We start from the raw sequence: 26,791 nt of genomic DNA on the forward strand, positions 1-26,791 counted from the left end.
AGCCCAAGTCCCCCAACTTCTTTCCCTCCAATCAACGTGTCGTCGTATGCTATTTTTGCTCTTTCTTTTCCCCTTAAGAAATCTAAAACACATTTTTTTTTAATTCTTTTATAGTATTCACAAGGCAATGGGGTAACACTCGGCACATACCACATTTTTGATAGCATTAGAGATTTAATTAATAAAACCTTTCCCTTCAATGTCAGGTTTCTCAGTTTCCAATATCTCAATCTAATTTCCATCCCTTTTAAAACTCCCTCCCAATTAAAATGATCTGCTTTATTAAAATCCAAACAGATCCAAATGCCTAAAATCTTGATATGCTCATTCTCTTTCTTAAAATGTATGTGCTGAGGTAAAACATCTGCCCTTCCAATTCTCATACACACGCTCTTTTCAACATGAATCTTAGCTCCAGTCCCTTTACAATGCTTCTTTAAAATCCCCATTGCCTTTGTTACACTTTGGATGTCTTCAACCAACAAAGTTGTGTCATCTTCATACTGGTATATTGGTTCAAGTTCGGTTCTTTCTTCTACTTGTATTCCTTTTACTCCATTGATTGCTTTTATTGCTAGTGGTTTAGCTACTAATATGTACAGTAGTGCAGATAGTGGACATCCTTGTCTTACAGACCTTGTTGGTTGAAAACATTACGATAAAAAACATTGCATTTAATACATGTCAAAATATTGTAATAAAAAATGTTGATCCCTTTCCGAAATTTATCCCCAAATCCAAAGTTTTTAATCACTTCAAACAAATAGTCATGTTCCACTCTATCAAATGTTTTCTCTAAAACCAAACTAATTAAATATCCAATAATTTTTTTCTCCTTGTATACAGTAATGTATCTCTTATACTTTGAACTGTGTCTATTATGTCCCTCCCCTCTACTCCATATGCCTGTGTAGTGCTTATAATTTTAGGTAATATTTTCCTTAGTCTGTTTGCTAAAACCTTTGCTAAAATTTTTAAATCTGTATTTAACATTGTTAAGGGCCAATTGTTCTTCAGATCTAAAGGACTTTCTCTTCTTTTGTTTATCATTTTAATCATTCCTATCTTCATTCTTTCACTTAATTCTTCTTTGTTAAAAACCTCATCATATACTTTTAAAACAGGTGCTATAATTTCTCTAAAACTCTTATAAAACTCATTGTTTAAAAAAGGGGTGTCCAAACTACAGCCCGCGGGCCATCTGCAGCCCGCAATCAGTGTTGTGGCGGCGAGGCATTTATAAATATTAATAGAATCAAGCCCGCCATACAAAAATAAACGTAATTCAATAAATTACCACCGGGTGTCACTATTACATGCCTTCAATTAGGCAGCACTTCTTGTTATGATGTAAACCTAAAGGCTGATTTATACTTCTGCGTCAAACTACGTATGCTACGGCGCTGACGCATAGCCCTTCGCCTGCGCCGTGGGTTATGCCGGTCACCTGACGCAGAAGTATAAATCAGGCTTTACCGACCAAACTGAAGGAAACATGATTGATAATCACATTTTGGCGAGCCATGGCACACCAAAACAAAAGGAAAATCAACAGTCAGTGCAGGAAGTTTCAGTCACGTTGGGGCAAAGAATATTTCTTCACAGAGGTCAGTGGGAAATGTATCTGTTTTTATTTGCCAAGAATCAGTTGCATTAATATAAGAATATAATATTAAAAGACATTATGAAACAAAGCATCAGGCCTTCAGCTCTTACACTGGTGCCAAACGAGATAAAAAAGTAAAACAATTAGCAGCGCCCTAACAGCTCAACAACAGGAGTTTTTTCATGCCAATAAAGTGCAAGAAAATTCTACACTGCACTGCAAAAAATGCTTTTTTTATTTATATTTTTGTCTTGTTTCAAGTCCAAATATCTAAAAAATCTTAAATAAAAGAGAATTTTCTAATTTGTTTTGAGAAATAATATGCCAATATTAAGTGAGTTTTTCCTTAAAACGAGCAAATTAATCTGCCAATGGGGTAAGCAAAATAATCATTTTTCATTTTCCATCTCTTTTAGTTGTTCTTGTAAATATATGAATTTTTCAATCTCTTCATTTTGACCTATTTGCAGTCTTTTTATTTCGTCTTCTAATTCCCTTCTTATTTGTATTTCTTTATTATTTTTAACTCTTTTTAAATTTTACAATATTTTATTGAAATTTTTTTATGTCTAACTTAACATTGTCCCACCATATTCTTTAATCTTCCCTATACATTCTATCAAATTTACTGTTTACAATTATTTGTTGAATTTTTTCTTTGTATGTCTCATGTTTTAAAATTGTTGCGTTCAAAATCCATACACCTAATCCCCTTTCACTTTTACACAATCTAACGTCACACAAAAAATCGAATGATCACTAAATCCAAGGTTTTTGTAAAATACACTTTTGATATAGTCATTTATTTCTACATTACATAACATATAATCAATCCTACTTAACCTCATTTAAAACCAGTTGCATTCTTGAAAATTCCCTCTTTGTCTTATTTCTCTCTCCACACATCTATTAAATTACATTGTCATCATTTTCAGTAGCTCCTCCCTCCCCTTGTCTTTTCTATATACCATCTTACTACCCAGATCTAATTCTGTGAAAACAGTATTAAAATCTCAAACTACAATAACATTCTGCCATTTTTTACATTTATACTAACTATTTTAAAGAAGTTCACTTTTTCATTTTTTTCATTGGATGCATGAATATTATAAATTATGAAATTATCTTCACCTTTTTCTAATTTCATCGCCATGCTTTTCCCAACTCCATCCTCAAATATTACCTTTTCTTTTTCATATATACCTTTTTTTATTAAAATCACTACTCCATAATCCACTTTATCCTCTCCACTGTTAAAATATATTTGACCATCCCATTTACCATGAACCATTTTAAACTTAAATTTTTCCAATTTGTTTCTTGCAAAACAATCACATCAGCTTCTTTACATAACACCAACATTTTTTTAAATTTCTCCACATTCAATAAACCGCTTGCATTCCATAATAAAATGTTTAAAAACATGATGAAAGATATTAAAATATTAAAACCACCCATTATTTTTAGTCTCATCCTCTACATCTGCATACCAATTTTTGTCACTCAACTAACAGCCCCTTCCATAAAAGAAACACAAATTAAATTCATGTTAAAAATAAATAAAATGGGTAAAAAATCATTATTTCTCATCATCTTCTTCTGTAGTGGTTTTCTTGGTTTTTCTCTTACTAAATCAAACTCAGTCTGGAGGTTATGAATATCAGAAGAATATACTTTATTGTCGACAACAAAGGAGAATTTTCAGGAGACCCCCAGTAGCATCCCTGTCTGAAAAGTTCTGTCTCACTCATGCCCTGGCCTTACCTAAATACCCCTTTACATCCGTTGTTTTCCTTTGTTCTCCATATATTACACAAGATCCCTCCTAGTTTAACCCTTGACTCCAAATTCCACCTCTGTCATCTGTTTTTCCTTTATTTCTACATATATCACACAAGACCCCCCTAGTTTAACCCTTGACTCCAAATTCCACCTCTGTCATCTGTTTACACATGTGTTGCTCTATTCTTATCCATTTCCTGAGACACATTAGTTGTTTACTCAGGCTTTGTCCAGCTCTCTTCTCATCCACTTCTTTTTATGACCTTTTCTACATAGCACCTTAATTCTTTTAATGGTATGCAAGTCTACAAGCAGATTATACACATACAATTTGAATGTATAGATTAACTTCACACTCCAAAGAGCACAAAATCCACCTCACTTCCAGCCCTCTTAACACTTCATACCTATTTACATTTTTTACTCGCACCTTTGTCAACATCTTTTTTCTTGCACTGTCCACATTTGGTTTTACCTTTATTGTTCTTCTTCTTATTAGTCCTCTTTCCACTTTGTTCTTCTCTACAAAATCTGTCAGTTTTTCTCCATTACTTTCCATTTCTTCGGCTTGATCAGTCTTATTTATTTCATCGTTTTCCACCATATTTAAAAAGTTTTTAAAACTGTCAGTTATTTCCATTTGTGTCCACTGTTCTTGTTCTGACGTCTGTTTTTCGTTCACATTTTTCCTCTCTCTTCCCTTATGTTGTTTGTTTCCTCCTACATAACCCTTGTTTTTAAATCTTCTTCTTCCTTGTTTCTTTCATGCACCTGTCCGTCCTCTTGTTTTGCTCCCCCTCCTTCCTCTCCTTCCATCCAACATTCACACTTGTTTAAAAATTGTTTAAATTCTGGACATTTGACATTATTACAATTCCTTGCAAAGTGTCCCTTTTCTTCACCTTTATAGCACTTAAAATCAGCACAATCCATTAAAATGTGCTTTTTTTGTTTTATTTTTTTTATTTAAAACATCATCACATTACATTAACATTTAAAAACTCCAGAAATTTCACAAAACAAATACATTAAAATAAACATTCTTCATAAAATAATATCCTCTTTGGGCATCTTCCACTTTAAACCATTTAAAACAACCTTGATCCGTCCTCAATGTCAGTGCCTGTGTAAACTCTTCTTTTTATTTTTGATATGGGATAAACTCCCCATCCTTCTAATTTTTCTAAAATGTCTCTGTCATAAAGATAGACTGGCAGGTGCATGAAAGAAACAACATAATCCCTGTTTTGCAGCTTTTTGATTTTAACAGTTCATTTCCTTAATCAACAGTTCATAGATCAATTCCTCACATGTTTCTTGCTTTTCCATAGTTAGTTCAAACTCTTTTCCTTGCCTCAGTCTCAAAGCCAGAATCTTCCCATGACCACACTTGTCTGTCACTGCTTTAATGATGTCCACAGCTCTTACCTCATTTACTTCTTCGGCATTCACTATTACTGTTACTTCTTTTAAATATTTTTTTCCACCAAGTTTTTCCTTTGTCCAGCTCGTTGTTTATCGTCTAGTCCATTGTCGTTAACCATTCTTGTCCCTCCATTCAGTCTAGTTTCATTTGCCAAGAAAGTCTCTGCATCCAGCCCAGTTTCGTTTGCCACAGAACCGTCCATTTTATGCCCAGGAAAAGTGCAAAAAAAAAAAAAAAACACCCTCCAGTTAGCAAGATGCTGCTCTCAGGTGGTTTAAAAAAATAAAATAAAATAGACTCTATTTCACTTCACAAAAACAACACAAACAAACACAAAACAAATATTCTAAAATGAAGGAGACCCTTTCTCCGAACTGCAGCTGTTCACTCCCTATATCGCTCACTAGTGTCTTCTACTGTTCCCAGGGTGGTACGGCTATAAGCAGGCAAGAATTCTACCACTGAGCCACCAATGTTGACACATGTCTTTCCTTGCCTTTTTGGTGTGTGAGTGCTGCAAGGCTGTTACATGCAGCTGGAAGAGGAGCAACACAAAACATGAACTGCATTGGCCAAGAATCAGTCCCCGGTCTCCTGCATGGGAGGCGAGAATTCAACCACTGAACCACCATTGCTGCCTCACATGTTCACCTGCCCTTGTGGGCTCCGAGTGCTGCCAGGCGGTTACATGCAGCTGGAAGGGGAGCAACATAAATTGCATTGGCCAGGAATCAACACAAATCCACAAATGCTGACCTGCTTATTATTTTGCCATTGGCCGGGAATCGGACACGAATCTCCCACGTGGCAGGTGAGAATTGTGTGTAAGCGAGGCGCAACTCTGCGCAGGAGTTTAGACCGGGTTTGTTTTGGTCTAATGAAAAATCTATTTTAGTTTCTCAAAATAGCAACGCGCCAGCAGTGCGCCTCAGAACACCTTCTTTTTTAGACCAGAATGCCTATGGGTGCACATATGAGCGCTAATGCATTTGCTATTTAAACAGCGTAGCGCAACGTCTCAAAACGACTCTTGTGTCAAGCTTAAACTAGCAATATACTGTTGCGCCGCGCGTATGATAGGGCACTAAACCATCAATGCTGAAACACATGTTATCCTACCCTAGTGGGGTGTGATTGCTGCTATGCTGTTACATGCAGCTGGAAGAGTAGCAACACAGACCAGCAACTGCATTGGCTGGCAATCAGACCCAGTTCTTCCACAAGGCGGGCGAAAATTCTACCACTGAAACACCAACGCTGGCACATATGTTCTTTTGCCCTTGTGGGGAGTCAGTGCTGCAAGGCAGTTCATGTAGCTGGAAAAGGAGCCACACAAAACAGCAACTGCACTAGACGGGAATCGAGCTCATGTGTCCCGCATGGCAGGCGAGAATTCTACCACTGAACCACCAATACGGATATACTCATATTGCTGCCCAAGTGGGGTGTGATTGCTACAAGGCTGTTACCCAGAGCTGGAAGAGTAGCATCACAAAACAGTAATTGCATTAGCCGAGAAGTAAACCTGGGTCTCCCACGTGACAGGTGAGAATTCTACCACTGAACCACCAATGCTAATCCATGTTGTTACTTGCCTTTGTGTTGTGTGAGAGCTAAAAGGCCGTCAACCAGAGCTGGAACAGGAGCCACACAAAACAGCAAATGTTATAGCCGTGAATCGACACCAGGCCTCCCGCGTGGCAAGTGAGAATTCTACCACTGAACCACCAATGCTGATATGCTCACACTGCTCTCCTAGTAGGGTGTGATTGCTGCAAGGCTGTTACCCAGAGCTGGAAGAGTAGCAACACAAAACAGGATTTGCATTGGCCAGGAATCGGACCCGGGTCTCTCGCGTGGCAGGCGAGAATTCTACCAGTGAACCACCACTGCTGATATGCTCATACTGCTGTACTAGTTGGGTGTGATTGCTGCAAGGCTGTTACCCAGAGCTGTAAGAGTAGCAACACAAAAGAGGATTTGCATTGGCTGGGAATCGAAACCTGGTCTCCCGCGTGGCAGGCGAGAATTCTACCACTGAACCACCAATGCTGTTATAATCATAAATCTGTCCTAGTGGGGTGTTATTGCTGCAAGGCTGTTACCCAGAGCTGGAAGAGTAGCAACAAAAAACAGGAATTGAATTGGCTGGAAAACAGACCTCCCGCGTCACAAATGGGATTTTTACGACTGAACCACCAACGCTGATATGCTAATACTGCTGTCCTAGTGGGTTGTGATTGCTACCCACTAGGGGCTGTTACCCAGAGCTGGATGATTAGCAACACAGAAGAGGAATTGCATTGGCTAGGAATCGGACCCGGGTCTCCCGCGTGGGAGGCGAGAATTTTACCACTGAACCACCAATGCTGATATGCTCGTACTTCTGTCCTAGTGGGGTGTGATTGCTGCAAGGCTATTACCCAGAGCTGGAAGAGTAGCAACACAAAACAGGGTTTGCATTGGACAGGAACCGGACCAGGGTCTCCCACGTGGCAGGCGAGAATTCTACCAGTGAACCACCAATGCTGATATGCTCATACTGCTGTCCTAGTGGGGTGTGATTGCTGCAAGGCTGTTACCCAGAGCTGGAAGAGAAGCAACACAAAAATGGAACTGCGTTGGCCGGGAATCAGACCCAGGTCTCCTGTGTGGGACGCAAGAATTCTACCACTAAACCACCAACGCTGATATGCTCATACTGCTGTCCTAGTGGGGTGTGATTGCTGCTAGGCTGTTACCCAGAGCTGTAAGAGTAGCAACACAAAAGACGATTTGCATTGGCCGGGAATCGGACCCGGGTCTCCCGCGTGGCAGGCGAGAATTCTACCACTGAACCACCAATGCTGATATGCTTATACAACTGTCCTAGTGGGGTGTGATTGCTGCAAGGCTGCTACCCAGAGCTGGAAGAGTTGCAACACAAAACAGGATTTGCAATGGCCAGGAATCGGACCCGGGTCTCCTGCGTGGCAGGCGAGAATCCTACCAGTGAACCATCGCTGCTGATATGCTCATACTACTGTACTAGTTGGGTGTGATTGCTGCAAGGCTGTTACCCAGAGCTGTAAGAGTAGCAACACAAAAGAGGATTTGCATTGGCTGGGAATCGAAACCGGGTCTCCCGCGCGGCAGGCGAGAATTCTACCACTGAACCACCAATGCTGTTATAATCATAATTCTGTCCTAGTGGGGTGTGATTGCTGCAAGGCTGTTACCCAGTGCTGGAAGAGTAGCAACACAAAACAGGAATTGCATTGGCCGGGAATCGGACACGGGTCTCCCGCATGGGAGGCAAGAATTCTACCACTGAACCACCAATGCTGATATGCTCATACTGCTCTCCTAGTGGGGTGTGATTGCTGCTAGGCTGTTACCCAGAGCTGGAAGGGAAGCAACACAAAAAGGGAACTGTGTTGGCCGGGAATCAGACCCAGGTCTCCTGCGTGGGAGGCGAGAATTCTACCACTAAACCACCAATGCTGATATGCTCATACTGCTTTCCTAGTGGGGTGTGATTGCTGCAAGGCTGTTACCCAGAGCTGTAAGAGTAGCAACACAAAAGAGGATTTGCATTGGCCGGGAATCGGACCCGGGTCTCCCGCGTGGCAGGCGAGAATTCTACCACTAAACCACCAATGCTGATATGCTTATACAACTGTCCTAGTGGGGTGTAATTGCTGCAAGGCTGTTACCCAGAGCTGGAAGAGTAGCAACACAAAACAGGGTTTGCATTGGCCAGGAACTGGACCAGGGTCTCCCACGTGTCAGGCGAGAATTCTACCAGTGAACCACCAATGCTGATATGCTCATACTGCTGTCCTAGTGGGGTGTGATTGCTGCAAGGCTGTTACCCAGAGCTGGAAGATTAGCAACACAAAACAAGAATTGCATTGGCCAGGAATCAGACCCGGGTCTCCCACGTGGCAGGCGAGAATCCTACCACTGAGCCACCAATGCTCATATGCTTATATTGCTGCCCTAGTGGGGTGTGACCTCTGCAAGGCTGTTACCCAGAGCTGGAAGAGTAGCAACAAAAAACAGGAATTGAATTGGCTGGAAAACAGACCTCCCGCGTCACAAATGGAATTTTTACGACTGAACCACCAACGCTGATATGCTAATACTGCTGTCCTAGTGGGTTGTGATTGCTACCCACTAGGGGCTGTTACCCAGAGCTGGATGATTAGCAACACAGAAGAGGAATTGCATTGGCTAGGAATCGGACCCGGGTCTCCCGCGTGGGAGGCAAGAATTCTACCACTGAACCACCAATGCTGATATGCTCGTACTTCTGTCCTAGTGGGGTGTGATTGCTGCAAGGCTATTACCCAGAGCTAGAAGAGTAGCAACACAAAACAGGGTTTGCATTGGAGAGGAACCGGACCAGGGTCTCCCACGTGGCAGGCGAGAATTCTACCAGTGAACCACCAATGCTGATATGCTCATACTGCTGTCCTAGTGGGGTGTGATTGCTGCAAGGCTGTTACCCAGAGCTGGAAGAGAAGCAACACAAAAATGGAACTGCGTTGGCCGGGAATCGGACCCAGGTCTCCTGTGTGGGACGCGAGAATTCTACCACTAAACCACCAACGCTGATATGCTCATACTGCTGTCCTAGTGGGGTGTGATTGCTGCAAGGCTGTTACCCAGAGCTGTAAGAGTAGCAACACAAAAGACGATTTGCATTGGCCGGGAATCGGACCCGGGTCTCCCGCGTGGCAGGCGAGAATTCTACCACTGAACCACCAATGCTGATATGCTTATACAACTGTCCTAGTGGGGTGTGATTGCTGCAAGGCTGCTACCCAGAGCTGGAAGAGTTGCAACACAAAACAGGATTTGCAATGGCCAGGAATCGGACCCGGGTCTCCTGCGTGGCAGGCGAGAATTCTACCAGTGAACCACCGCTGCTGATATGCTCATACTACTGTACTAGTTGGGTGTGATTGCTGCAAGGCTGTTACCCAGAGCTGTAAGAGTAGCAACACAAAAGAGGATTTGCATTGGCTGGGAATCGAAACCGGGTCTCCCGCGCGGCAGGCGAGAATTCTACCACTGAACCACCAATGCTGTTATAATCATAAATCTGTCCTAGTGGGGTGTGATTGCTGAAAGGCTGTTACCCAGTGCTGGAAAAGTAGCAACACAAAACAGGAATTGCATTGGTCGGGAATCGGACACGGGTCTCCCGCATGGGAGGCAAGAATTCTACCACTGAACCACCAATGCTGATATGCTCATACTGCTCTCCTAGTGGGGTGTGATTGCTGCTAGGCTGTTACCCAGAGCTGGAAGGGAAGCAACACAAAAAGGGAACTGCGTTGGCCGGGAATCAGACCCAGGTCTCCTGCGTGGGAGGCGAGAATTCTACCACTAAACCACCAATGCTGATATGCTCATACTGCTTTCCTAGTGGGGTGTGATTGCTGCAAGGCTGTTACCCAGAGCTGTAAGAGTAGCAACACAAAAGAGGATTTGCATTGGCCGGGAATCGGACCCGGGTCTCCCGCGTGGCAGGCGAGAATTCTACCACTGAACCACCAATGCTGATATGCTTATACAACTGTCCTAGTGGGGTGTGATTGCTGCAAGGCTGTTACCCAGAGCTGGAAGAATAGCAACACAAAACAGGGTTTGCACTGGCCAGGAACCGGACCAGGGTCTCCCACGTGGCAGGCGAGATCTCTACCAGTGAACCACCAATGCTGATATGCTCATACTGCTGTCCTAGTGGGGTGTGATTGCTGCAAGGCTGTTACCCAGAGCTGGAAGATTGGCAACACAAAACAAGAATTGCATTGGCCAGGAATCAGACCCAGGTCTCCCACGTGGCAGGCGAGAATCCTACCACTGAACCACCAATGCTCATATGCTTATACTGCTGCCCTAGTGGGGTGTAACCTCCGCAAGGCTGTTACCCAGAGCTGTAAGAGTAGCAACAAAAAACAGGAATTGAATTTGCCGGAAAACAGACCTCCCGCGTCACAAATGGGATTTTTACGACTGAACCACCAACGCTGATATGCTCATACTGCTGTCCTAGTGGGTTGTGATTGCTACCCACTAGGGGCTGTTACCCAGAGGTGGAAGATTAGCAACACAGAAGAGGAATTGCATTGGCCAGGAATAAGACCCGGGTCTCCCGCGTGGGAGGCAAGAATTCTACCACTGAACCACCAATGCTGTTATAATCATAAGTCTGTCCTAGTGGGGTGTGATTGCTGCAAGGCTATTACCCAGTGCTGGAAGAGTAGCAACACAAAATAGGAATTGCATTAGCCGGGAATCGGACCCGGGTCTCCCGCGTGGGAGGCGAGAATTCTACCACTGAACCACCAATGCTGATATGCTAATACTGCTCTCCTAGTGGGGTGTGATTGCTGCAAGGCTGTTACCCAGAGCTGGAAGAGAAGAAACACAAAAAGGGAACTGTATTGGCCGGGAATTGGACCCAGGTCTCCTGTGTGGGAGGCGAGAATTCTACCACTAAACCACCAATGCTGATATGCTCATACTGCTGTCCTAGTGGGGTGTGATTGCTGCAAGGCTGTTACCCAGAGCTGTAAGAGTAGCAATACAAAAGAGGATTTGCATTAACCGGGAATCAGACCCAGGTCTCCTGCGTGGCAGGCAACAGTTCTACCACTGAACCACCAATGCTGATATGCTTATACTGCTGCCCTAGTGAGGTGTGACTGCTGCAAGGCTGTTACCCAGAGCTGGAAGAGTAGCAACACAAAACAGGATTTGCATTGACCGGGAATCGCACACGGGTCTCCCGCATGGCAGGCGTGACTTCTACCACTGAACCACCAATGCTGATATGCTCATACTACTGTCCTAGTGGGGTGTGATTGCTGCAAGGCTGTTACCCAGAGTTGGAAGAGTAGCAACACAAAACAGGGTTTGCATTGGCCGGGAATCGGACCCAGGTCTACCGCGTGGCAGGCAAGAAGTCTACCACTGAACCACCACTGCTGACATGCTCAAACATCTGTCTTAGTGGGGTGTGATTGCTGCAAGGCTGTTACCCGGAGCTGGAAGATTAACTACACAAAACAGGAATTGCATTGGCCGGGAATCAGACCCAGGTCTCCCGTGTGGGAGACGAGAATTCTACCACTGACCCACCAATGCTGATATGCTCATACTGCTCTCCTAGTAGGGTGTGATTGATGCAAGGCTGTTACCTAGGGCTGGAAGAGTAGCAACACAAAACAGGATTTGCATTGGCCAGGAATCGGACCCAGGTCTCCCGCATGGCAGGCGAGAACTCTACCAGTGAACCACCACTGCTGATATGCTTATACTGCTGTCCTAGTTGGGTGTGATTGCTGCAAGGCTGTTACCCAGAGCTGGAAGAGTAGCAACACAAAAAAGAAATTGCATTGGCCGGGAATCGGACCCGGGTCTCCTGTGTGGGAGGTGAGAATTCTACCACTAAACCACCAATGCTGATATGCTCATACTGCTGTCCTAGTGGGGTGTGATTGCTGCAAGGCTGTTACCCAGAGCTGTAAGAGTAGCAACACAAAAGAGGATTTGCATTGGCCGGGAATCGGACCCGGGTCTCCCGCGTGGCAGGCGAGCATTCTACCACTGAACCACCAATGCTGATATGCTTATACAACTGTCCTAGTGGGGTGTAATTGCTGCAAGACTGTTACCCAGAGCTGGAAGAGTAGCAACACAAAACAGGGTTTGCATTGGCCAGGAATTGGAGCCGGGTCTCCCGAGTGGCAGGCAAGAATTCTACCAGTGAACCACCACTGCTGATATGGTCATACTGCTTTCCTAGTTGGGTGTGATCGCTGCAAGGCTGTTACCCAGAGCTGAAAGAGTAGCACCACAAAACAGGAATTGCATTGGCCGGGAATCGGACCCAGGTCTCCCGCATGGGAGACGAGAATTCTACCACTGAACCACCAATGCTGATATGCTCATACTGCTCTCCTAGTGGGGTGTGATTGCTGCAAGGCTGTTACCCAGAGCTGGAAGAGAAGCAACACAAAAAGGGAACTGCGTTAGCCGGGAATCGGACCCAGGTCTCCTGTGTGGGAGGCGAGAATTCTACCACTAAATCACCAATGCTGATATGCTCATACTGCTGTCCTAGTGGGGTGTGATTGCTGCAAGGCTGTTACCCAGAGCTGTAAGAGTAGCAACACAAAAGATGATTTGCATTGGCCGGGAATCGGACCCGGGTCTCCCGCATGGCAGGCGAGAATTCTACCACTGAACCACTAATGCTGATATGCTTATACAACTGTCCTAGTGGGGTGTGATTGCTGCAAGGCTGTTACCCAGAGCTGGAAGAGTAGCAACACAAAACAGGGTTTGCATTGGCCAGGAACCGGACCAGGGTCTCCCACGTGGCAGGCGAGAATTCTACCAGTGAACCACCAATGCTGATATGATCATACTGCTGTCTTAGTGGGGTGTGATTGCTGCAAGGCTGTTACCCAGAGGTGGAAGATTAGCAACACAAAACAAGAATTGCATTGGCCAGGAATCGGACCCGGGTCTCCCGCGTGGGAGGTGAGAATTCTACCAGTGAACCAATAATGCTGATATGCTCATGCTGCTGTCCTAGTGGGTTGTGATTGCTGCAAGGCTGTTACCCAGAGCTGGAAGAGTAGCAACACAAAAACGAAATTGCATTGGCCGGGAATCGGACCCAGGTCTACCGCATGGCATGCAAGAAGTCTACCACTGAACCACCAATGCTGATATGCTCAAACATCTGTCCTAGTGGGGTGTGATTGCTACCCACTAGGGGCTGTTACCCAGAGCTGAAAGAATAGCAACACAGAAGAGGATTTGCATTGGCCGGGAATCGGACCCGGGTCTCCCGCGTGGCAGGCGAAAATTCTACCACTAAACCACCAATGCTGTTATAATCATAAATCTGTCCTAGTGGGGTGTGATTGCTGCAAGGCTGTTACCCAGTGCTGGAAGAGTAGCAACACAAAACCCGAATTGCATTAGCCGGGAATCAGACCCGGGTCTCCCGCGTGGGAGGCGAGAAATCCACCACTGAACCACCAATGCTGATATGCTATTACTGCTCTCCTAGTGGGGTGTGATTGCTGCAAGGCTGTTACCCAGAGATGTAAGAGTAGCAATACAAAAGAGGATTTGCATTAACCGGGAATCGGACCCGGGTCTCCTGCGTGGCAGGCGACAATTCTACCACTGAACCACCAATGCTGATATGCTTAAACTGCTGCCCTAGTGGGGTGTGACTGCTGCAAGGCTGTTACCCAGAGCTGGAAGAGTAGCAACACAAAACAGGATTTGCATTGGCCGGGAAACGCACACGGGTCTCCCGCATGGCAGGCGTGACTTCTACCACTGAACCACCAATGCTGATATGCTCATACCACTGTCCTAGTGGGGTGTGATTGCTGCAAGGCTGTTACCCAGAGCTGGAACAGTAGCAACACAAAACAGGGTTTGCATTGGCCAGGAACCGGACCAGGGTCTCCCAAGTGGCAGGCGAAAATTCTACCAGTGAACCACCAATGCTGATATGCTCATACTGCTGTCCTAGTGGGGTGTGATTGCTGCAAGGCTGTTACCCAGAGCTGGAAGATTAGCAACACAAAAAGTGAACTGCGCTGGCCAGGAATCGGACCCAGGTCTCCTGTGTGGGAGGCGAGAATTCTACCACTAAACCACCAATGCTGATATGCTCATGCTGCTGTATTAGTGGGGTGTGATTGCTGCAAGGCTGTTACCCATAGCTGGAAGAGTAGCAACACAAAAAAGAAATTGCATTGGCTGGGAATCGGACCCAGGTCTTGAGGAGGATTTTATATTCTTTAATATGTGAAGTTAATCTATATATTCAAATTGTATGTGTATAATCTGCTTGTAGACTTGCATACCATTGGAAGAATTACCATATCACAAGAAATGGATAAGTTGTATAGTCACCAGGTGTGGGTCAGGGGTTAACCTAGGTGGAATTTGGAATCAGGGGTTAAACTAGGAGGGATCTTGTGTAATATATGGAGAACAAAGGAAAACAATTGTTGTCAAAGTGTATTTAAACAGGCCAGCACATTAGGGAGGCAGAATTTTTCAGACAGAGATGCTACTGGGGGTCTCCTGAAAGTTCTCCTTTGTTGTCGACAATAAAGAACTCTTCTGAAATCAAAACCATTTGACTTTGCTGATCATTGAAGAAAAGAGAAAACCACCACATTATTGGCGACCCTGGGTGCGCAGGAAAGGAGCAGGCAGTGACGACCACGCTTGCGGGACTGGAAGAGCAACAGAACTGTGGCCACGAAAATCAGGTGAGCGATTTTTGCTTACAAGTTTTGTTGCTCTGCCAGAATCCGCTTGTGATGGTAAAGGCACTTGAACTGTTTCTCCAAATTTAAAAAGCTAAAAAGTAAAAAGGGAAATAGGGTTTTGAGTTCAGAAGAAAAGTGTTGCATGCAACAATCTGTGTTTAACAATGAGTGGGCCTTGATGGACATTGTTTAAACGTTAACTTGTAATTGTTACTCAGGGGGTGGCGCCCCCTTCTGGATATCTCTTAGGTGAGATTGTCTAGAGACGGACGCCCCTAGTGTCGCATTGAGAGGAATGTATGAAAGAATAAGCCCTTTATCATAAAAAGGGATAAAGAGCGAATGCAGAGTACATGAATGTATGCAGTAAAAACTGATTTGAATGTATAAGCTCGTTAGGATAAACGGGATATTGTATGAATGCAACTTAGAAGTGTGTTTGCAATAAAGGTGGAATGAAAGAATGCTTGTTTGAATGAGAGTGCATATGTATTAGAGAAAAAAGAAAAATATATATAGCTATTCAAAGAATCAAGAAGAGGAAAGTGGAAGAGTAATTTAAAAATAGATAAATATAATAAATAGCATAAAACTAAGTAAATAAAGGGATAGAGGACAGAAAAGTGGAGGATAAAGTAAAGAAAACTGGGTGTGCATATAAAAGAATATTATAAAGAAAGGAATAAATTAAAAAGTAATAATAATAAAATATAGGGTGGATAGTTTACACCAATAAGAGGACAGGTTAAAATAAAGAAAAATATATTTGTAAAAATATAGAGGTAAAAGTAAAATAAAATTGTAAGTACAGAGAGAGGAAGAACTATAGCAAACACTCCAGTGGAAAGTTTAGGATTAAAATATCCATTATGTAGGGATCTGATCAATAAATACTCAAAAAAGTGGCAGACAAGAACAAAAAATATGGTGCCACAATGGCCAACAGGAGGGTCATTTGATGTAGAGTTATGTGGTGAATTGGAGATAATGATAAAAAATTATAAAATAAGAGGCATCATGACAAAGAAAAAAAAGAAACAAAAAGAGAAAAGGAACTAGAGGTTCTCAATCTGTTTAAAAAAAGAAGGACAGGATAAACTGAAAAGTATAAAAAAGGCAAGAAAAATGTTGAAAGAGACAGAAAAAGAAACAGAAGCTAAAGAAAAGATGTTCTCTAGCCCCCCACCTTATATGCACTCAGAAGGGCAGTTTCCACTTCTAAAAGGTGTAATGGGTGTAGCAGGGGAGTTTAAAATAGAGGGAGAGATAGAGATGGAGGAAACAGATGTAGGAAAAGAAGTAAAGTCTAAAAAATCGGGGGTGGAAGAAAGTGTGGCATATATACCACTAGATTGTTACAAACAAGCACGGGAGGCATTAGAAAAAATGAACACCGAATGTGCAAACAAAGTAGAGTGTGTTGAAGCATTAGGAAAGCTGAGACATGTAAACAAGGAAATTGGGGCTGAAGGGGGAGGTGAAGAAATTGAATACATAAAACAGAAAGACACAGAAAAATTACTAAAAGATGCAAATGACACCATAAAACACAGAATTGTGCACTCAGATAGTAAAGAAAATGATAGTGAAGTGGAGGAGTCTTCAGTTGAAGATGGAAAATGTGGAAAAGGACAAAAACAGAGGTCATTTGCTCCACAATTTCCCATTCTAATTAAAGGGACACAGGGTCAATATATTCCTTGGCAATCTCAGGATTTGGAGGGCCTTGTTAATAAACTCCCAAACATTCACGAGGGGGCAGCAAAGTGGATTAAGATTTTTGAAGAAAACACTGTGGGAAGGATGCTTGCTATTGGTGACATAAAGGCTTTACTTGCAAAGACTGTTGGAGTTACAAAGATGGGGGAAATCTTTCAAGCTGCTGACCTGGAAAGAGCTGTAAACACTCAGTATGCTGATGGAACTGTTTTTGATCCGTTTAGACCTGCAATATGGTTGGCTTTACGTGTTGAATATCCTCTCAGACTTGACCCAAAGATGTTAAAAGGGGACCAGCTGGGGGAAGTTGAAAACCCAATAGCATATGTGCAAAGACATTTGAAAAGATGGAGGGAGGACACTGAGGGTGATCCTGAAAAGGACCCAATAATGGCTACACTGTTTAGACAAGCCATAATTGACTCTTTGCCTTGTGCAGTTAAAAGCCGACTGGAAGATGTAGTTGGCCTGAACTCTAAGTCACATAAGGAGTTTTGTGATTATGTGTCCCATGCTGTTGACCAGTACAGAAAGACTGAACAACGACTTAAAAAGCAAGAGAGTGAGTTGCAGAGAAAACTAACTCAGCTACAGCTGGAGGAACTGACCAGAAAGAGCAAAAAGAAGGTCCAGGCAGCTGTAGTGACAGAGGAGGGGGATGAAGCTATGATGGCTCCAATTACAGCAGCACCACCAATGACTCAGCCAAGCCCATCTGCAGGTTACCTATTGCACCGAAACCAGATGACCCCACCAATCATTAACGTCTACGCACAAGAGCCAGAGGCAAGGTGGCAGAAAAGGTCAACACAAAGAGAGCAGAAGGGGACAAGCAAACCCTATGCACTGACGCCCCCTGGTGTCTGTTGGGGGTGTGGACTAACAGGACACAACAAGAGACATTGTCCCACAAATCCATGGGAGTCTCCTTGTGGTGTAAGGGGGGGATGGCATCAGCCCCATCCAAATTCAAACCAAGGCCCAGTTAATTCATATAGAGGTCCAAATCAGGGATATTGATGGGGCCCAGAGAATCCTGCAGGGGAAAATCAGCTTCCAATGATAACAACAAATTCTAGTCAAGAACCAATGTTACCAATCAAAATAGAGGGTAAAACAATACCAATGCTTCTTGATACAGGGGCTGTGTACACATCTATTAATGCAAATTATGCTGCTCATCTTCCCCTGTCTGGTAAATATGCAAAGACTGTAGGATTCTCGGGAAAAACACAGTTAATTCCAATGACTTCGCCAGTGTGCATAGAAACTAAAAATCAAAGTGTTACTTTACCCATTCTTGTTTCAACTCAGACTCCTGTCAATTTACTAGGAAGAGATGCACTGTGTAAATTAGGTTTACACATTTGGTGTTCCCCTGAGGGTGTATATATTGATGCAAAAGGAATTGACACTCAAATGATGGTTGCAGAACCAAAGGCTAATATCTATTGGATAGGGCAAATAGATAAAGAAGTATGGGAGACAATTAATAAGTGGGGAAAATACATTGAAGCACAAATTCCTGACTCAAAAATGCCACAATCAGGGTTTCATTGTACAATGATGTATGATACAAAAAGAGATTTGAGCTTAGAAAAGGAATGGCAAGAAAATACTGAGGGACAACAAATTGAAATTGTTTCACAATACATGATTGTAGGGCAACAGGGAGCAGCATTACATATACCAAGAGAAGGATTTGTAGAGAAATGGTTTAATGTAATAGGTTCAATTCCACATATAGCCATGTATGTGGGAAGAAATTGGGAAACAAAAGATTTAGGCCCGATGATGGAACAAGCAGAAAAGAGTAGGTGGGAGACTACAGAACATCCATTAATTTTTCAGTCTTCTGACAAAAAATACATCAAAATTGTATGTGCAACCAAATTGTTGGGAATACCTCAGGAAGTAATTCTAAGTGAAGAAAAAATGACACAAATGAATACAATGTCAGAATTAACAGATAGTTCAGAAACTGAATTGTTTAAGGAAATGGAAAGTCAAGTACCAATTAAATTATGGTCATTGCATGATACAGATGTTGGGCTAATTCAATCAGCCAGCCCAGTGAGGGTTAAGATTAAACCAAATGCACAATTGCCTAGAAAAGCACAGTACCCTTTACGACCTGATGCTGTAGCAGGCATAAGAAACACAATTGAAGGATTGGTGAAAGCAGGAGTATTAGTAGAAACAACTAGTTACTGTAATACTCCAATTATGCCTGTAATCAAACCAGACAAAAACAGATGGCGTCTAGTTCATGATCTAAGGGCAATCAATGATATAGTCGAAGATTTTACGGCTGAAGTTCCAAACCCACATACTCTCCTAACAAATATTCCTCCTGATGCCAAATACTTTACTGTAATTGATCTTTGTTCAGCCTATTTCAGTGTACCGTTGGCAGAGGAAAGTAGATATTTGTTTGCATTTACCTATGCTGGTAAACAGTATACATACACCAGAATGCCACAAGGATTTAAACACTCTCCACATGTATTTAATCAAATTCTTAAAGCAGATTTGGAGGAGGTGATGATGGAGAGTACGTTAATACAATATGTAGATGATTTAATTATTTGCTCTCCATCCCTGGAACAATGCCATAGAGATTCCATCAAAGTACTAACAAAGTTAGCTGAAGGAGGTCATAAAGTATCCAAAAATAAAACACAGTACTGTCAGTCACAGGTTGAGTACTTAGGACGATTGATTGCCTTTGGCACACGAGCTATAGCTCCAGATCAGTTAGAAGGTATAAGTAAATCACCAATGCCAAAGACTGTAGGCCAGATGATGACATTTCTAGGAATGACTGGTTTCAGTGCTGATTGGATTGAGGATTATGCCATAAAAACAGCACCTTTGAGAGAAATCATGAAACAGGCAGGAGTAGAAAACTTAAAAAATCCAGTAAAATGGAACACAGATGCAATCATAGCATTTGAGTCAATGAAAAAAGAACTTCAAAAAGCACCTGCTCTGGGAAACCCAGATTATTCCAAAGAATTTTTCTTATATGTGGCAAATAGAGCTGATGGTTATGCATCAGCTGTATTATTGCAAGAGACATGTAGTGGGAGGAAAAAACAGCCTATAGCATACTATTGCACTAAACTAGACAATACAGCACAGGGGTACCCACCATGTCACCAACAGGGTCTAGCAGCAGTGTATTATGCTTATGAGAAAGCATCTACAATTACCATGGGGTATCCAGTTACTATTTATACACATCACAAAACGGTGGAATTATTAGAACAAGGGAAATTTGTGCTTACTCAGGCCCGCATCTTAACATACTGTACACTTTTGACATATCCAGACATTACCATTAAACGATGTAAGACAGTAAACCCAGCTGAGTTAATTCCATTGGATTTTGAAGGACAGCCACATGACTGTGTAGCAAACTCATTGGCATTTACTAGATTAAGACCTGATTTGGAGTCTGTACCCTTCCCTGAGACAGAAGTCACATATTTTGTAGATGGATCTAGTTATAGAGACCATTTAGGAGTTCATACAGGATTTGCAGTAATAAAAAAGGAAAAAGAGAATTTTGTTCCAGTAATATCTCAACAGTGTGTACAACCATGCTCTGCTCAGTTAGCAGAATTAAAAGCTCTTACAGCAGCATGCCAGTTAGCAAAAGGACAAACAGCTAACATTTACACTGATTCAGCATATGCACATGGTGTATGTCATTTGTTTGGGGCAGTGTGGAAACAAAGAGGTTTTAAGAAAACTGATGGGTCCCCCATCCAACATGCTGAACAGATAGGACAATTGATTTCTGCTATGATGCAACCAAAACGACTAGCAGTCATCAAATGTCAAGCTCATAAAAAAGGAAATGATTTTGTCATTAAGGGAAATAATGTAGCTGATTCAGAAGCTAAAAAAGCATCAGGATGTCGGGTAGCAATTCTAACTCCAATAGTACTAATAGAGCCTGAACCACAATTAGATGATATTGTGCGAATTCAACAACAAGCAAGTGTCTATGAACAATCTATGTGGCATCAAAGGGGAGCTAAAAAAGATTCACTAAATATTTGGCGTAATCATGAAGGGCAAACTGTTGCACCAACATCATTACTAAATATTCTCATTGCAGATGCACATGGATTTGATCATTGTTCAAAAGGTAAAGTGATAAGGAAAATTAAACAGCAAGGATATTGGTCTCCTTACTTAAATGCAATGATTAGTGAATTTTTGTCCACATGTGAAATTTGTGCAAAACACAATGTAAGAAAGGGAACAGCAACACCAATAAGTCATATACCAGTACCAGAAGGGCCATTCAAACACTTAGTAATAGACTATGTGGATATGATAAAACGAGTGCAAGGCAAAAGATACATGCTTGTGGTAATTGATAGGTTTAGCAGGTGGGTGGAGGCAGTGCCATCAGCAGATCAGGGAGCAGGAACTGTAATTAAATTTTTGACAAGAGAAATAATTCCACGATTTGGAATACCATCAGAAATAAGTTCAGATAATGGATCAGCATTCATACAAAAGACAGTTAAACAAGTACTGCAACAATTGAGAATTAAGCAAAGATTAGGATGCATTTACCATCCACAATCTCAGGGAATGGTTGAGAGAGTGAATGGAACCATTAAAGCCAAACTCAATAAAATATGTGCAAGTACTAATCTTAACTGGGTTGATGCTTTGCCTCTTGCTTTAATGAGTTATCGCATGCAAACTAACAGAAACACACATCTAACACCGCATGAAATGTTAACCGGACGTCCAATGCCTGTGCCGTTTTGTCGGGGTCCCTATAAAGGACCCCCATTAGAACAATTGCAAATGGAATTACGGTCATACATGAAGAATCTAACTGCCATACACAAAGCTATTTATGTGCAGGAAACCAGGAAGGGGGTTCGTGAGGAAGTGGAAACGCCAGGTCCAGTCGTGCCAGGGGACCAAGTGTACCTAAAGGTGTTCCGGCGGAAATGGAATGAGGCTAGGAGAGAAGGACCATATCGAGTTATAAGAGCAACTCCAACAGCTGTCCAAGTGGAAGGAAGTACCTGCTGGTATCATCTGAATCACTGCACAACGGTTCCAGTAAAAAAGTCCGGAGGAGAAACGCACCAGCTAGAAACAAGTGAGCCAGAAAACCACATAGAAGGCAACAATGATGTACAAAATGTGGCAGAAGGAGGTGAATAGAAGCATAAAACTCATAACTCTCATAATATGCCTAAATATGATAAAGATGCAACAAATTGAAGGGATGGAAAACATCACCACGGCGGATCCCAAGACTCAAGATTTTAATCACACTTATCAGGCTGTAAATAACTTCATGTCTTCAGAGTACAATAACTCTAATAATACTACTATACCTCCACAAGATAACATAACTTTGGGTTACATGAGTCAAACATTCAATGATACTCCAATATCAACAACAATTCAGTCATTTCTGGAGTTAAACAGTAATTCAAGCCTCATTGAAGGAGGTGGAAAACAGAGGAGAAATGTGGACAGTATATTGGAAGACAACATTAAACTGGATGAACTTTGGGAAATGGCGCAAAGTTATCAGTGGTTTGAATGGGCAACATATACTACAGCAGAAATAAAAAAGAAAGACTGCCTGTTCTGTACGAAGACACCAATGAGTCAAGTAGTAGTTGTTCCTAATCCGTTCACTTATGAACACTGTGCTCAATTCAATAGAGACTTTTGCCAAATGGAAAATGACTGGAGACTTTTTTGTCCGGCTGAATGCTTAGGCTACTTGAGTCATTCTAAACATCATCTCCTCTTCAAACATGTAGCTAGATTAAGGGCTAAATGTAGAAGTTTCGGTATTAGTGACAAATTAAAAATACAAAATGGTCCAGTAGAGATCCCATTATGGTATACTATTGATTATAGTAAAGAGTATGAGTGTTTTGTTAAGCCCATAGGAACCATTAATGTGGGACAGTTTAAAGGGAAATGCAGCATTACTTGGAATTTAGACACAAAAAAGGTTAGAAATTATGATGATTCTCGTGATTTCCCACTCTTTCGAGGGACAGGAACACATAAAGGAAAAATAATAACTCCAGCTGAAAATTGTGAAAATCAGACCATAGCATTACCTGACATAGATAGATATAAAGATCAAACTTTGCCATTAGCAGATTTCTTTTGGGTGTGTGGAAACAGAAAGCTTTTATCGTCTTTGCCTCTAGGGTGGAGAGGGAAATGTACTAGAGTGAGGTTAGTACAAGAAGTTCAAATAGTAGAATGGGATTTAGAGGCTACATTTGGTAATAATAACACAGTTAACTACAGGATCAAAAGAAGTTATAGTCCAGATCCACAAGTGTATATAGATGCAATAGGACAACCCAGAGGTATACCAAATCAATTCAAAGCAAGAGATGAAGTTAAATCAGGACTTGAATCAATACTTCTTTGGATTTCTCCAAATAAAAATACAGAATGGATAAATTATATTTACTACAATCAGCAGCGATTCATCAATTACACTAATGAAGCCTTAATCTCATTAGGAGAGCAATTGGATGCAACTAGTAAGATGACATGGCAAAATAGATTAGCACTCAATTGGATATTAGCAGATAAGTCCGGTGTGTGTGTCTTTTTTGGCAGCTTATGTTGCACATATATTCCAAATAATACTGCACCAGAAGGAACATTTACAAAAGCAATGACAAAACTGAAACAATTGCAAGAAGAAATGGCTACAAATGCAGGAAAAGATGAAAAGATGTGGGACTGGTTTGATCTGAAACTTGGTGCATGGGGAGCTAGGTTAGCAAAAATTGGAATATTTTTAGGAGTTGCAGTAGGAATGGGAGGATTATTGTTGTGTTGTATATTTCCAATATTAAGATCATTAGTCATCAAAGCCACAGCAAAACAAATGTCAATAATGCAATATCAGGAAAGTGAAAAAATTATGCTAGAAATTAATCAAAAGGGGCTCCCACAAAAATGGGCATTCCAACCAAATTTAGACTCAAAAACAGTAACAAGTGATGAATATTCAGATAGTTCAGATGAAGAGGAGGATGATGAATAATGAGGATCCATGCCTTGGGTGTTAAGTGCTAGTAACCTCTACCCCAAAACGGCGGCTCTCTACGATACGCAAAGTATCTGGGCTGAAGATCAACATACTCTATGGATTATGTGTGTGGATGTTAGATTAGAATATTATGTTATGGATTATGTGTGGGGATGTTAGATTAGAATATTATGTTGTGACCATATATTGAGAGATTGGGTTATGTTATGTTTATTTTTTATTTTATTTTGATATTTTAATTTTATTTTTTACTGTGTGTTAAATAACCATGACCCCCAGAAGCAAAGTATAACCACCTGTATGCTTAAAACAATACCTTTTATGATAACAACAAAATAGAATCGAGTCTTTTACTGTGTCCTCGTCAATAGTGGGCGCAGAAGTTTGGCTCGATTTTATTCCAAAGTGCAATTACATGATTTGGTCATTTGTAATAATACTGTGACATATATTTGTCATTAGGTAGTATAACTGAGGGCTAGGTCATGGAGTTGCACTATGGGCCAAAAGCAAGATTATTAAGACTTAAAGTCTTAAGAGGAGGGATTATATGAGGTGGATTTTGTGCTCTTTGGAGTGTGAAGTTAATCTATATATTCAGGTTATATGTGTATAATCTGCTTGTAGACTTGCATACCATTAAAACAATTGGACATGGGAAATGGCTTGAGGAAACAACTAGGGGTCATAAAAGAAGGGATGAAAAGAGAGCGGTAAAAGAGCCTGAGGTGTCTCAGGAAACAGATGTCAGAGGTGCAATTTGGGGTTAGGGGTTAAACTAGGAGGGATCTTGTGTAATGTATGGAGAACAAAGGAAAATAATTGTTGTCAAAGTGTATTTAAACAGGCCAGGAGATTAGGGAGGCAGAATTTTCAGGCAGAGATGCTACTGGGGGTCTCCTGAAAAATCTCCTTTGTTGTCGACAATAAAGAACTCTTCTGAAATCAAAACCATTTGACTTTGCTGAGCATTGAAGAAAAGAGAAAACCACCACATGGTCGGCACAGACCTTTACAGTACACTAAAGTTTACCGTGAGATGGGGTTTTAAGCTTATGGTTGGTGTGGATGTTGCTAAAACACGACAGGTTACTTTGAGGTTGGGTTTATGGTTTTTGTAGGTGTAGACATCAGTACAACACAATAGTTTGGACTTCATGTCATGTAGGAGACATTAAATAGATCAATGATAACTGCAGAATGTCTTTCTGCTGTTGTGGCAATGAATGGACACTCAACAATTGAAAAGATTCCTTCCATCCCTTAGAAGCGTGACTTGATCAGTACTTATCTACACAGCATGCTGGCATCAAAGATCCTATTTCTCTTATATCATATCCCTAGTTTTCCACACTTTAGAAAACGTAAACATTCAGGACGTGCCATTAGCACAGCCTGCACTAAAAGAAGGCTGGAGATAACGGATGGCAACACAGAGTGCGACACCAATGTCACCTTGAAAAACCTGCCGTGACCCGGATTCGAACCGGGGTTGCTGCGGCCACAACGCAGAGTACTAACCACTATACGATCACGGCGAGCTACGAAACAGCCGTTGTGACCTATGTGTGGTATGTTCCTCCCTGTGATAAGGCCCTTTCTCTTCAGTGAGAACACTCTGTTGTTTTTCTCCTCCTACCAGCACAACGCTTTTCCCAAGAAACAATGGAAATGCAAACAATTGACGACTGTTGCAATTTTAAAAAGGGTGAGGACATACTCGGCAGGATTCGAACCTGCGCGGGGAGACTCCAATGGATTTCTAGTCCATAGCCTTAACCACTCAGCCACGACTACAAGACTACCTGTACTGCCATTTCTTTATGCCTAGTACACATATTGTGCATCCAGATGAAACTTTGATCAAGCGATAGCTCAACAGCAAAAGCTGTGGCTCCACAAAATGAGCGTCACACGCCCGAACAGGGACTTGAACCCTGGACCCTGAGATTAAAAGTCTGATGCTCTACCGACTGAGCTATCCGGGCTCCAAAACAGTAATTTACAAGTAGGCAAGGTTTGGGCTGTGGTCGGCGCAGACCTTTACAGTACACTAAAGTTTACCGTGAGATGGGGTTTTAAGCTTATGGTTGGTGTGGATGTTGCTAAAACACGACAGGTTACTTTGAGGTTGGGTTTATGGTTTTTGTAGGTGTAGACATCAGTACAACACAATAGTTTGGACTTCATGTCATGTAGGAGACATTAAATAGATCAATGATAACTGCAGAATGTCTTTCTGCTGTTGTGGCAATGAATGGACACTCAACAATTGAAAAGATTCCTTCCATGCCTTAGAAGCGTGACTTGATCAGTACTTATCTACACAGCATGCTGGCATTAAAGATCCTATTTCTCTTATATCATATCCCTAGTCTTCCACACTTTAGGAAACGTAAACATTCAGGACGTGCCATTAGCACAGCCTGCACTAAAAGAAGGCTGGAGATAACGGATGGCAACACAGAGTGCGACACCAATGTCACCTTGAAAAACCTGCCGTGACCCGGATTCGAACCGGGGTTGCTGCGGCCACAACGCAGAGTACTAACCACTATACGATCACGGCGAGCTACGAAACAGCCGTTGTGACTTATGTGTGGTATGTTCCTCCCTGTGATAAGGCCCTTTCTCTTCAGTGAGAACACTCTGTTGTTTTTCTCCTCCTACCAGCACAACGCTTTTCCCAAGAAACAATGGAAATGCAAACAATTGACGACTGCTGCAATTTTAAAAAGGGGGAGGACGTAGTCAGCAGGATTCGAACCTGCACGGGGAGACCCCAATGGATTTCTAGTCCATCGCCTTAACCACTCGGCCACGACTACAAGACTGCCATTTCTTTATGCCTAGTACACATATTGTGC

At 42.1% G+C, this 26,791-nt stretch overlaps 11 non-coding genes across 11 annotated transcripts; all 11 read right to left on the bottom strand.

Moving 5' to 3' along the window:
• Window positions 1–7,590: 7,590 nt before the first annotated feature.
• Window positions 7,591–7,661, bottom strand: trnag-gcc (transfer RNA glycine (anticodon GCC)). Its single transcript has one exon. It is a non-coding gene; the product is annotated as a tRNA-Gly (tRNA).
• A 406-nt stretch (window positions 7,662–8,067) lies between these two features.
• On the bottom strand, window positions 8,068–8,138 carry trnag-ccc (transfer RNA glycine (anticodon CCC)). The gene has a single exon. It is a non-coding gene; the product is annotated as a tRNA-Gly (tRNA).
• A 247-nt stretch (window positions 8,139–8,385) lies between these two features.
• Window positions 8,386–8,456, bottom strand: trnag-gcc (transfer RNA glycine (anticodon GCC)). The gene has a single exon. It is a non-coding gene; the product is annotated as a tRNA-Gly (tRNA).
• A 1,042-nt stretch (window positions 8,457–9,498) lies between these two features.
• On the bottom strand, window positions 9,499–9,569 carry trnag-gcc (transfer RNA glycine (anticodon GCC)). Its single transcript has one exon. It is a non-coding gene; the product is annotated as a tRNA-Gly (tRNA).
• A 724-nt stretch (window positions 9,570–10,293) lies between these two features.
• trnag-gcc (transfer RNA glycine (anticodon GCC)) lies at window positions 10,294–10,364 on the bottom strand. Its single transcript has one exon. It is a non-coding gene; the product is annotated as a tRNA-Gly (tRNA).
• Window positions 10,365–11,088: 724 nt separating this feature from the next.
• trnag-ccc (transfer RNA glycine (anticodon CCC)) lies at window positions 11,089–11,159 on the bottom strand. The gene has a single exon. It is a non-coding gene; the product is annotated as a tRNA-Gly (tRNA).
• A 1,201-nt stretch (window positions 11,160–12,360) lies between these two features.
• Window positions 12,361–12,431, bottom strand: trnag-gcc (transfer RNA glycine (anticodon GCC)). The gene has a single exon. It is a non-coding gene; the product is annotated as a tRNA-Gly (tRNA).
• Window positions 12,432–12,678: 247 nt separating this feature from the next.
• On the bottom strand, window positions 12,679–12,749 carry trnag-ccc (transfer RNA glycine (anticodon CCC)). Its single transcript has one exon. It is a non-coding gene; the product is annotated as a tRNA-Gly (tRNA).
• A 12,641-nt stretch (window positions 12,750–25,390) lies between these two features.
• Window positions 25,391–25,462, bottom strand: trnah-gug (transfer RNA histidin (anticodon GUG)). Its single transcript has one exon. It is a non-coding gene; the product is annotated as a tRNA-His (tRNA).
• Window positions 25,463–26,421: 959 nt separating this feature from the next.
• Window positions 26,422–26,493, bottom strand: trnah-gug (transfer RNA histidin (anticodon GUG)). Its single transcript has one exon. It is a non-coding gene; the product is annotated as a tRNA-His (tRNA).
• A 177-nt stretch (window positions 26,494–26,670) lies between these two features.
• trnas-aga (transfer RNA serine (anticodon AGA)) lies at window positions 26,671–26,752 on the bottom strand. The gene has a single exon. It is a non-coding gene; the product is annotated as a tRNA-Ser (tRNA).
• Between the last annotated feature and the right edge of the window lie 39 nt (window positions 26,753–26,791).

The sequence above is a fragment of the Danio rerio genome, chromosome 4 (assembly GCF_052040795.2).
Source record: "Danio rerio strain M-AB ecotype USA chromosome 4, GRCz13ab, whole genome shotgun sequence".
Lineage (NCBI taxonomy): Eukaryota > Metazoa > Chordata > Actinopteri > Cypriniformes > Danionidae > Danio > Danio rerio.